The following is an 11,566-nucleotide window of genomic DNA, read 5'->3' on the forward strand; positions in this document are numbered from 1 at the left end:
CTTTCAGCATGCTTGCACCAGGATAAGTGATTGCATAGGATATTTTCCCATATATATATATTATGATCCATGGGCTTCCAATAACTAGAGGAAGCCCAGGTCAGATGGTGCCATCTGGTCGAGTCGGACTAGGTACAGGCGTCTATAAAAGAAGACCCGGAGCGCTAGGGTTAAGTTTTTCACGCCCCACCCTGATTCATGAGCGACGACGCTCACACATGCGTGTGCGACAGCGATGGTTGCCCGAGAGCGCGCGTGGCGGCGGTCCCCCGGTCGGTGGCCGCGGTGGCTAGGGCTCCCCGACCCGGATGCGCGGTGGCAGCGGTTCCTCGATCTGGATTAGCGGTGGTGGTTCCCAAATCGGTGGCGGCGGCTCCCTGATCCAAAGGGCGAGCAACGGCGGAGCCCTGTGCGGGCAAGCGGTGGCATCCCCGGGGCATCAAGGCAGACAAGAGGCGACGACACTCCCAAGGCGGGCGAGCAAGCGACGCCCCCTCGACGTGAGAGTAGCGACGACGCCGCACGAGGCACGAGGTTCGAGCGGCATCACGGAAGGCGCGAGGTGCGCACAGCGACGATCACGCGTGACATCCTCCTATCCAGCGCAGTTTGAGCGGCCCGAGTGACGACCTCCATCTGTTCTTGTGTCATCGACAATGTCCTCCGGCAACTACCTCCTCTGCTTCGTGTTATGTCTTTCGATTATTGTGTTTTAGTACTACCCCAAGCACGATTTACGCTAAAAACTATACAATTTTATGATTGAACACGGAGTTCGTATATAAGTTTACTGCATGCATATTTTTTGCATGCACATTGGAAAGGCAATTCCTTGATTTATGGTGTTCGTAATTATCATAAAAATCAAATCAAATCATTTATGTTCGTAACTACCATATTTTTACATCTGCCATAAAATTTTTCCTAATTCCCGCTTGTTCGGAGTTACCATACAAAATCAAATCAAATGACTTATGTTCGTAACTGCAAGATTTTTTCGTCTGCCATAAATCTGTCCATAATTCCCGCTGGCGTTCTTAGTTGGACTGATATTAGGTTTTTTATCAATTATGCTACACAGTGTAAGTATTTATGCGACGTTGTACAAGAATTTATGCTCTGTGTGACTCATGTCATCCAATTTTTTGCGCGCGTGTAGTGGAAAGTAAAATATAATCCAAAATTTGCGCGCATGCAATAGAAACTCTCATGATTTGCCATATTTTTTTGGATCTGCATAAAAATAGAAACCGCATGCATGTGACTCCCATGTTTTTGGATCTCCATAAAAATAAGATCGTAAATACAACCCACCAGAGCTATCAACCTCTCACATTGTATCAATATTTACGCTTATAACTTAGGGGTTTTATTTTCAAAACTTAAGGGTTTTACGCTTGAACTTGGAGATGCATCCACCAGTGAACCACATGCCAGATTTTTTATGCAATGTACTGTATTGCATAAATATCTACATCGTATAGCATAATTTGTATAAGTATATATCATAAACTGGTTCTAACGAGACTAGTTACATGTCTGTTGGAGCGATCCTATATTTATGGAGGAGATAAAGTATTTTAATAAGATTTTTTGTTTCCATGCATGCCAATGCAAATCCTTTCATCTCACATATTGTCATCCTAAATTTGTGCGCATGGAGCAGGAAACATATTTTTACGCAGTGTACCGAATTGCATAAATAACTACACCTTATAGTATAAATAGTATTAGTATATATTATAAACTAGTTCTAACGAGTTTAGCTACATGGCTATTGGAGAGATCATATATTTATAGAGTAAATAAAGCATTAAATACATTTTTTGTTTCATGCATGCCAATCCATTTCATTCCATCGCACATTTCTGTCATCTTAAATTTGTGCACATGCAGAAGGAAACAGTTTTGTACGTACCGAATTACATAAATACCTACACTGTGTAGTATAATTAGTATCAATATATATCATAAACTAGTTCTAACGAGTTTAGATGCATGACTGTTAGAGCGATCTTATATTTATAGAGGAAATAAAGCATTAAATAGAATTTTTTTATTTCCATACATGTCAATTCATTTCCTTTCATCGTACAATTTTGCCATTATAATTTTGAGTGCTTGCAGTAGGTAACAGACTTTTACGCAGTGTACCGAATTGCATAAATATCTACACTGTGTAGCATATTTAGTATCAGTATATATCATAAACTGATTCTTAAGAGCCTAGCTACATGGATGTTGCAGGGATCATATATATATGCAGGAAATAAAGCATTTAAAAGTATAAACCGCCACACATATCTTTCCTAAATTTACGCGTATGTAGGAAAACGTGTTTGATTCATGCATGCATTACTTTTTAGGCGCACAGATGTGGGGTGGGGGCACACCCGACAACCTGGCTTGGGAAGTGGGTAGGCGCACCGCCCGGACCAGATCGCAGGGGTGGTCGTCTTGGGCTTCCTCTAACTATTTGAAGCGCAGGTCTCCTAATATACCTAATATATATATATATATATATATATATATATATATATATATATATATATATATATATATATATATATATATATATATATATATATAGGGACGAGGTAATGGAAGCCCTGGGCTTCCATTAGTACCTGGAAGCCCCAGCCAGGTATAGCCACGTCCCGTACCAGCATGCGTCCCATCGGGCACAGATTCTAACTCGGACAGATTTTAGCGTAAAACGTGAATCAAAACAGCGTAAATGATTACAAATTTTAGCGTAAATCGTAGATCTGTTTCAAAACGGCGAATGCGGCCCAAAAATTACGGTGTAAAAATCTCGCGCGTCCCATCGAGCACGGGTTCTTACTCGGACAGATTTTAGCGTAAAACGTAATAAAAAACAGCGTAAATGATTACAAATTTTAGCGTAAATCGTAGATCTGTTTCGAAACGGCAAATGTGGCCCAAAAATTACGGCGTAAAAATCTCGCGCGTCCCATCGTGATCGGGTTCTGACTCGGACAGATTTTAGCGTAAAACGTGAATCAAAATAGCGTAAATGATTACGAATTTTAGCGTAAATCGTAGATCTGTTTCGAAACGGCGAATGCGGCCCAAAAATTACGGCGTAAAAATCTCGCGCGTCCCATCGGACACGGGTTCTTACTCGGACAAATTTTAGCGTAAAACGTGAATCAGAACAGCGTAAATGATTACGGATTTTAGCGTAAATCGTAGATCTGTTTCGAAACGGCGAATGTGGCCCGAAAATTACGGCGTAAAAATCTCGTGCGTCCCATCGTGATCGGGTTCTGACTCGGACAGATTTTAGCGTAAAACATGAACCAAAACAGCGTAAATGATTATGAATTTTAGCGTAAATCGTAAATCTGTTTCGAAACAGCGAACGCGGCCCGAAAATTACGGCGTAAAAATCTCGCGCGTCCCATCGTGATCGGGTTCTGACTCGGGCGGATTTAAACGTAAAACGTGAACCAAAACAACACAGTGTAAATGTGTATGAATTTTAGCATAAATCATCGATCTATTTCATAATGGCAAATCTGGCCCCGCATGAGGTTGTCGCAAAACACATCAATAAATGTCGTAAATTAAAGTAAAACATGTCAATAGATGTCATAAATTGGTGAAAAAGGCAACACGTGATTTGAGGTAATTATAGCATAAAATGCAAGCTAACCATCTAAACAAATGTTTCAGATTTTACTTATACGTGCCACCATTGGATCGGATGCCATACCAACACCACCAAGAACTCGTTGATTTTGCAGTAAAATGTGAACCTTCAAAGGTAGAAACACAATTGATTTCTTTTATAAAAACGATTAACTATTGAAATATTGCTATGATGCTGAACGTCTTGGATTTGGATCGAGGATTCTTGGTAATAACCTCTTGGTAGGAAAAGGTGTCCACGGTGAAAATGTAAACTCTGCATTTGATATCTGCCAGGAAAAGAAGGGTAAAGTCAGATAAGCATGAAAAAATGAACATGTATTTGATAGGCCACAGATCAAATGGAAAATATTTAAATAAAAACATGTTCACTTTATAATTATATGTTTACTAATATAGTTTCATTAAATCAACTTGTGGTAATAGTAACTAGTTATTGATTCAGATCAAGGTTGGATTCACATCTAACAGAATGAAAATATTCCTTGAAAGACAACATTCCTTACCAACTCATATCCTATTAAATTCTGCTGGATTGATGGTTGGATATTATTAGCTCCTATTACTCCTAAAATTTAAAAAATTGAATTAGTCTTTTTGAGTCGTATATACCAAGAACAGGTATGTACTTCATGTATGTATGAACAGGTACGGACATATATAGAGGCACCAGAGAAGTCAAATCATATTATTAGCTTCGTCCTTGATGCTACCTCTGTCACATATACCTAACCATACATAACAAGCGAAAACTCCAAAATAATTAGGTCACATCGCATAAAACATTTTACAGTGAGCAAAATGGTTACGTCTCATCTCCAATATAGTTAAGTTTCCTACAGTATTTAAGCTCTTATTTTAGTTATATTGTTGCACATCTCAATAGTTATTAGCTTATACTAACAGTAATTTAAACATAGTGCACCTCTAACAAAACTGTAATAGCTAGAAAATTTAAGACTAGTACCTAAACTATCGAGCTGCAACCTGATAAGTGCTAGTATGGTACAGAGATAAAGAAGCGGAAACAGGGAAGCACCTTCGTGTTGGCGAATCCAGGGAGCCCAGTGAGGAAGGGGAGTCCGAGCATCCCTGTAGAGGAAGACACGAGCACGACATCCACACCACCTTCCTTCCCGGTCGTTGGCAACCAGTAGTGTGGCACCACATGGATGAGACCCCCTGCATCACAGGCGAGGGGCACCGGCGCGAAGGCCACGAGGGCGGAGATGTCGATGGGCAGTCAAGGAGGAAGCAGACCCCCTCCAGCTCCAGGAGATGGCTTGCTGGCGAGTAGTAGTCGCCGCCGGCGGCGGACAAGCAGATCTGCGAGGAGGCACACGTTATGGGGACAGGGTCAGAGTCTGAAGTTTTCACCTGGGAGTCTAGGACCGAGGCGAGGGAAGACATGGAGCTCAGCGTCGGGGATGGAGCCGTCGCGTCAGGGATGGAGGAGGAGTCGAGGGGGAGTGGAGGAGGAGCCACCGCGTCCGAGAGCTCCAAGGCTGGCGACGGCTAGGGTTTGGAATGAGGGCGGTTGGCAATTTGGTGTGACCTGGGGGTGAATTGGGCTAGCACTTGGACTCGCCCAGCTGGGCCTCCAGAAGTTCAGACCTCCGCCACACACAGGTGAGCCAGACTGAATGGTATGACCAGGGCTCCCTCTAGTTATAAGAAGCTTAGAGCTTCTAATACCTAAACTATATATATATATATATATATATATATATATATATATATATATATATATATATATATATATATATATATATATATATAGTTAAAGGTAATTTTTAAGATAAATTATAAGCGATAAAAAGTGTTTCGATGTTAGAAATGAATTAGACCGATACATTTTGTTCATTTCATAAAATCACTTGATTTATATAGTATCAAATCGTTTGTCCTTGGCCGGAGCCTCTATCTAAATCGGGAGTGACAGGAGCATATCATGTTAACCAGCATCAGCAATTCGTCATCATATCGCTGGACCACTCCGCAGCGTTAGATTATATTACTAATTTACTACTCTTAATAAGTTTGGTAGCAGCAGCGGCAGCAAGCTGAAGTGGGTCCACCGATCCACATGGCGTGGCAGACTCTACTTCCTCTTCCGTTGACCGTTGTCCCCATTCTCGTATATGTAATACAGCGGTGGCGTTGATCTCATCCGTTAGTTACCGAATCGATCGCCACCATAGCATCACGCTGAGCGCCTCGCTGACCTCACCGCCGTTCCGTCTGTGCCTGCTCCTTCGCTGAACCTCACGCTCCTTCGTCGTCGCTGCCGCCGGTGCTTTAGCTTGCCGCTTGCGTAGTATACCCTATAAATAGCCCCATAACGGCAGTGACCGGCCAATCAACCACCACCTGCCAGCCAACGGCCACTTGCTTGATTGATTCCATAGCTTGATGATGATCGGCAGCAACGCCAGAAAGCAGGAGAATGCTCCCGGCGGCCGGTCCGGGAAGCCGCCGCACTGGAGGCGCCGGGAGCAGGTGTCCACGGCGGTGTACGTGGTCCACCCCACCCAGTTCCGCGCCGTGGTGCAGCAGCTCACGGGGACAGGGGCCGACTCACCGACGACGCCGCTGTCCACCCATGCGATGCATCAGCGTGTCGCTGGCGGCGGCGACAATGGCGCTGCCGCTGGTACAAGAATCAATGCAGTGGCTGTGGCTCAGACTCAGGCTCAGGCCCAGCATGGCGAGGGAGACCAGAGCGGCGGCAGCAGCAGGGAGCGGACGCTGGGGCAGATGCGCCAGGACTGCCTGGACTGGGCCAACGACGACGACGATAACTAATCTAGTCGTCGTACTCATGCATACTCTGCTGCCTGCCACATCCGAAACACGGGCAGCCGCGCGCACCACCGCTAGTGCAGAACCGAACTACGGTTTTTTGCTGCAGTCCGGTCCGGCTTTTAATTTTGGGTTAGTAACCCACGCCGCCTTTAGTTCCGCTAGCTGGAACTATAGAGGTCATAGGACTAAAGTCTTTTCTTTTTTCTTTTATGATTTTTTTCTATATTTTAAATTTCAGATATTTGTTCTACACTAATATATGCTATTGTTGAAGGTCCATAAACTATATATACGTTTCGAATAAGAATAAAACTAATTAACAAGAGTACGTATATTATAATAAGATATTTTTCACTTATAATTAAAAAACATTCTCACCAATCATAGTGGCATCGTAGCACATATAAGATCGACCGCGATCGGAGACCAAACCTCTCACCAAACACAGTGGCACCATAGCCCATATGAGAACAACAACGACCAGGAGTCCAGGACCGAGCCTTAGACTTGTGCTTTGGCGTGAAACAGGTGTGAAGATTTTTTTAATCACAGTCTAAAATTTGCTTCCATATGGAGTCGAACACAGGACCTAAAGAGTGCTACTCAAACTATCTAACCAACTCAGCTAGATGCCCTTTCGCTTTCACTCATAATTAAAATAAAGTCAATACAAACAAGAAGTTCAAGATACACCAAACTTTATGTAAACATAAGTAGATCACCAAGCTTGACTATATCTGTTGGGTGCCTTCTTCATCCGAAGGTCCTAAAAACGCTAATTCTATAACTATTTCTATCTTGTTCTATATGATTGTAGGACTAATGTCGAAGGTAGGCTTCAGACAAAACTACCAATGTATATGTACCCGAAGAAATAAGCTTCGGATAGTTAACATGTGGGCATGCTTGATGAAGCTGAATACTACCTCTTTTTCTAAATATTTGACGTCCAATAGTTCATTTTTGAACTAGAAAACATCATATATAAAAAACGGAGGGAGTAAAACCATAAGAAGCCTTCGAAGCTTAGTTAATAAGAGAAGAAAAAGGAAAGGACAACTTTGCCCTTAGCTTGTATAATAGTTTAAATGTATAGGCTTAAGGACACAATTGTAAATTTGCTGAAGCTATATCATGTGCCTATAATTAGAGGAACAGTGCCATGCATTGTTCGGACTTTTGGATGTGGCAAGGTTCGGTTCTCTTTGTACGAAGTTGTAATCTCCCCTTCCCTCTCTATAAGTTTACGAAGATCTAGGTACTCGTATAAACCCTTATTTGACAACGGGAAAACAAGGATATGATGACATAGCCTTATTTGCATTAGAGATGTGTGTCTTCAATCTTTATACTATCATTATTTACATGCTCATGTTTAATTTGTTTATCTTAAGCTTCTCCTTCGTCCTTTTGCCTTTACCTTCTCTCTGAGGACGGTTGAACAAAAGGATGAAGGAAAAGCTAAAACTGATCATGATGCCTTGGTTTCTAATACCTTGAGGGATTAAAAATCAAGTGTCCAACATTGGCGCCCACCTCCGGTGAACTCACGAACTCCACAAGAGGCTTCATCACCACACTGATGAAGAACATGAAGTGTTAGCACTTCGTCAACAAGTTTAAAGAAGCTTATTCTCTCAACCACGAGAGGGATCAAGCTCCAATCCTGCTAACAAGAGGCAAAAAAAGAAGCTCAACGAACCTTGGTAGTGTTTAAGGGTCCGTACAACCGAAGGCAAAAAAGGGAACACGACTTGAGGGTAAAGATGTGCAACATCTGTAGAATGTAAAACTAGTATATCAGTTGTGCTCATGGTCATGACCGACTCGGACTCTCACATGATTAAATGATGAAACTAAACTTCACATGCCATGCATTGCATTGTTGGATTACTATATGGTATTTTATATATTGATCAAGTATTTAATTGGGTTGGTGTCTACTTAATTAGTACTTGCTAATAAAATAGTGACCAACTATATAAAAGTAATGATCAGCCTTAACCATTTTCCTTGGTAAGCCTTACAATTGAGCCCGACCATAAGTGAGCTCAAACACACTTTAACCCATAGTTGCTGAACGATGATCGTATGGGACCTCACGCCCTTGCTATAATCACACTAGGTAAAGAGCATGTACCGTTAGAGGAGGACTACTACGATGAGTTCAACGAGATCTAGGCGTCGTCTCCCAGACAACTATGGCATCATGGAGATATTTATCTTAGCTCGAATTATTTACTATCAGTTAATTTGTAAGACATTTTCGTTATGCAATAAAGATTATGACATTCATCTCTATACACTAATTCATTGTATGTGTGAATCTTATTTTGGTGTACATACGAGATGCACCCGGATTTGTCCTTTATTTTGGGTGTGGCATATAACCCCAAGGGGCCTAGGAGCCGTTGAATTCTTCATATGGAAGCCCAGAAATTTCCCTATCTACGGGTGCATCGGACCGGTCCGGGTCTTGTAGCACGCAATCCAGGATCCTGATTGGGCTTTTTCCAAGCCGATGTGACACCAGCCGGTCCGGGGCATTACTAGACCATCCGGTGCACTACCGGACCGTTCGGTGATGTTATGTGTTGGGGACTTGTCCTTAAATGCTATAAATTAAGAACAAGGCAACACAGAAATTGTTAAACGTTAAAGTACTTCGTCCTTCGAAGCATTACTTCCCTCAGGATATAATGAGTCTTGGACGAATGTTATGAAGGACATACCTTCATCAGTACAACAAATAATGAAGGATTCATACAGAGTATGAATAATAACATAAACACTCAAATATTATCATTAACTCATTTCTATTTTATTATTATGGAAAAATAGAAATGATAACAAATTACATATGTACCTTCGACTTGAAAGAAGGCAAAAGTACAAGCGTGACGCAAAAGCAAATGCCAAGTCAGCGTGAACAGTACAGGAGCACTGTTCATCTATTTAAAGGCACGGGACGCAGCCCATGTAAAATTACACATATGCCCTTTACATTTGCTAATAACTCTATAGTAATTCATCGGGGTCTAAATAGCCTTTTCCTCTTTAAGTCGGTTTCCTTTTCTGCTATCCTGTCGAAGCTCCCCTGCATATAGCTTCGGCTCTGCGCCACCCTTCGTATCCTTTGTGCTTCTTCACACTGTGGTTTTGACCTAAGTCTGAAGGTACCTGTTCATGTATCATACTCCAGAAATATTGTTAAATCATGTTTTTTGAAGACCTTCGGAAGCCGAAGGCCCCCAACAGTAGCCCCTCGCAATATTAATTTATTAGAATGATAAATTCAGATTGCGATATGGACGAAGGCCTTAAGCCAAAGGTCCGAAAATACACCTTCCCTTTGCTAGAATAGCAACAGTCAATGACAAGCGGGGCCCTCCCACTTGCAACGCACTAGGCGTATAAATGAGAGCACACCGCGAGCTCATTTGGCACGCTTTCTTGCCATCTGCTCGCGCTTTCCCAATTTTTAGCTCTTGCATACCAACGCTTGCTTGGTTTTTTAAATTTTTTAAGCTTCGGCTTTGAGAACACCTTTTTCCAACATTTCCGAAGATGTCTGAAGATAAAAAAGTTGCTGCCGAAACAAGGCTTAGTCTTTCTGAGGAGAAGAATCTTGGGTTTCTTGAATCAATAGCAAAGACAAATACAGAGAAGATCACTAAGGAGACTTTAGAAGGTTTATCTGAAGACACTGGTGATAGTGACAGTTATGATGTGGAAAGTGGGGGTGAGGACTCCGAAGATCGACCGTGGCGACCAAGTCACGCGGTCTTCGGGAAATCAACTATTAAGCAGAGTCATCTTGACAATATGAGGGGAAGATATTTTCGAGATATGTCTCTGGTGAGGGCTGACAATGGAGACAAGAGTGCTCCTACTCCCGAAGAGAATGAAGTGGTGATCTTCCGAAGCTTTTTCAAGGCTGGGCTTCGGTTCCCCCTAAGCAGTTTTGTGGTTGAAGTTTTGAAGATATTCCAGATTTTTCTTCACCAAATTACTCCCAAAGCTATCATAAGAATGGGAATCTTCGTATGGGCTGTGAGGAGTCAGGGCTTGGAGCCAAATGCAAAAAGTTTCTGCAGTATGCACGAACTGTTATATGAGACGAAACCCTAGGGCAAAGAGCAATACCATAATAATTTTGGCTGTTATAGCTTCGTTGCTCGCTCTGGGTCAAGCTGCCCCGTGTCGACTTTTCGGAAGAGATGGCCCGGAGATTGGATGAAGGAATGGTTCTATGTGAAAAATGATTTAAAAGCACGAGAGGATATTAAGGAAATCATCATGCACCCTATCTGGCAGCATTTCGGCCTCCAGAAACCAAAGGTGGAAATTGATGAAGCAGCCAAAGAATGCCGAAAGGCCTTTGGCATAGTTTGCTCTTTCATCGGGACAAGGGATTTAGTACAGGAACACATAGCCTTCAGAGTGTGGCCACTTGTAGAGAAATGGGAAATGCCAAAGGAGACTATCAACAAATTTGACGAAGGTGGGCTGGTCAGGTTGAAATACACCTTCAGATATGAAGGTAAGTTTTTGAGCCAGATGATGATTGGCTGAAGTGTATCGAAGCTACAAGCGATGAACTGCTTGGGCCATATTCAAAGGTAGAAGATAATGCGCTATCTGCGGCCTTCGAAGGCCGGAAGAAGAAGAGGCTGAATAGAGTCTTCGACGCTATTGGGTTTATGTACCCTGATTACCGCTACCCGTCGCGGGGGCAGAAGAGGAAGAGTGCCACTTCCAGAAAAGATGCTGCTCCAGCTGCTCCAAGCGAGCCCGTGCCGAAGAGGAAAAAGATGAAGGTTACTCACCGGCTGCGATATATTGAGCTGGCCGAAGTGCCCGAATTTGGCGGTGAGACCTCTTCGGCTGCTGAAGCCAAAGAACTTACTTTTACACAGAAGATTGAAGAACCGGCTGTAAGGCCGAAGGTTAACAAAATTGAAGAGTCTGGAGTCGAAGACAAAATATCAGTTCTGAGCCCTTCGGCAGAAGTAACAGTGCCGAAGACACAAAAAGATCTTATAGCGACCCCAAAAAGGAAAAGGATGGTCAATGTACTAGATGT

At 42.6% G+C, this 11,566-nt stretch overlaps 1 long non-coding RNA gene across 2 annotated transcripts; it reads right to left on the reverse strand.

The window, feature by feature from the left end:
- Positions 1–3,910: 3,910 nt before the first annotated feature.
- LOC109943666 (uncharacterized) lies at positions 3,911–4,866 on the reverse strand. Of its 2 annotated transcripts, XR_002266723.2 has the most exons (3): positions 4,715–4,866; positions 4,182–4,243; positions 3,911–3,944 (listed from the first exon to the last, which is right to left on the reverse strand). It is a non-coding gene; the product is annotated as an uncharacterized lncRNA (long non-coding RNA). The 2 variants fall into 2 exon arrangements; XR_002266722.1 differs by lacking the exon at positions 4,715–4,866 and having other exon boundaries at positions 4,182–4,321.
- Between the last annotated feature and the right edge of the window lie 6,700 nt (positions 4,867–11,566).

Source organism: Zea mays, chromosome 1, assembly GCF_902167145.1.
Source record: "Zea mays cultivar B73 chromosome 1, Zm-B73-REFERENCE-NAM-5.0, whole genome shotgun sequence".
Classification (NCBI taxonomy): Eukaryota; Viridiplantae; Streptophyta; class Magnoliopsida; order Poales; family Poaceae; genus Zea; species Zea mays.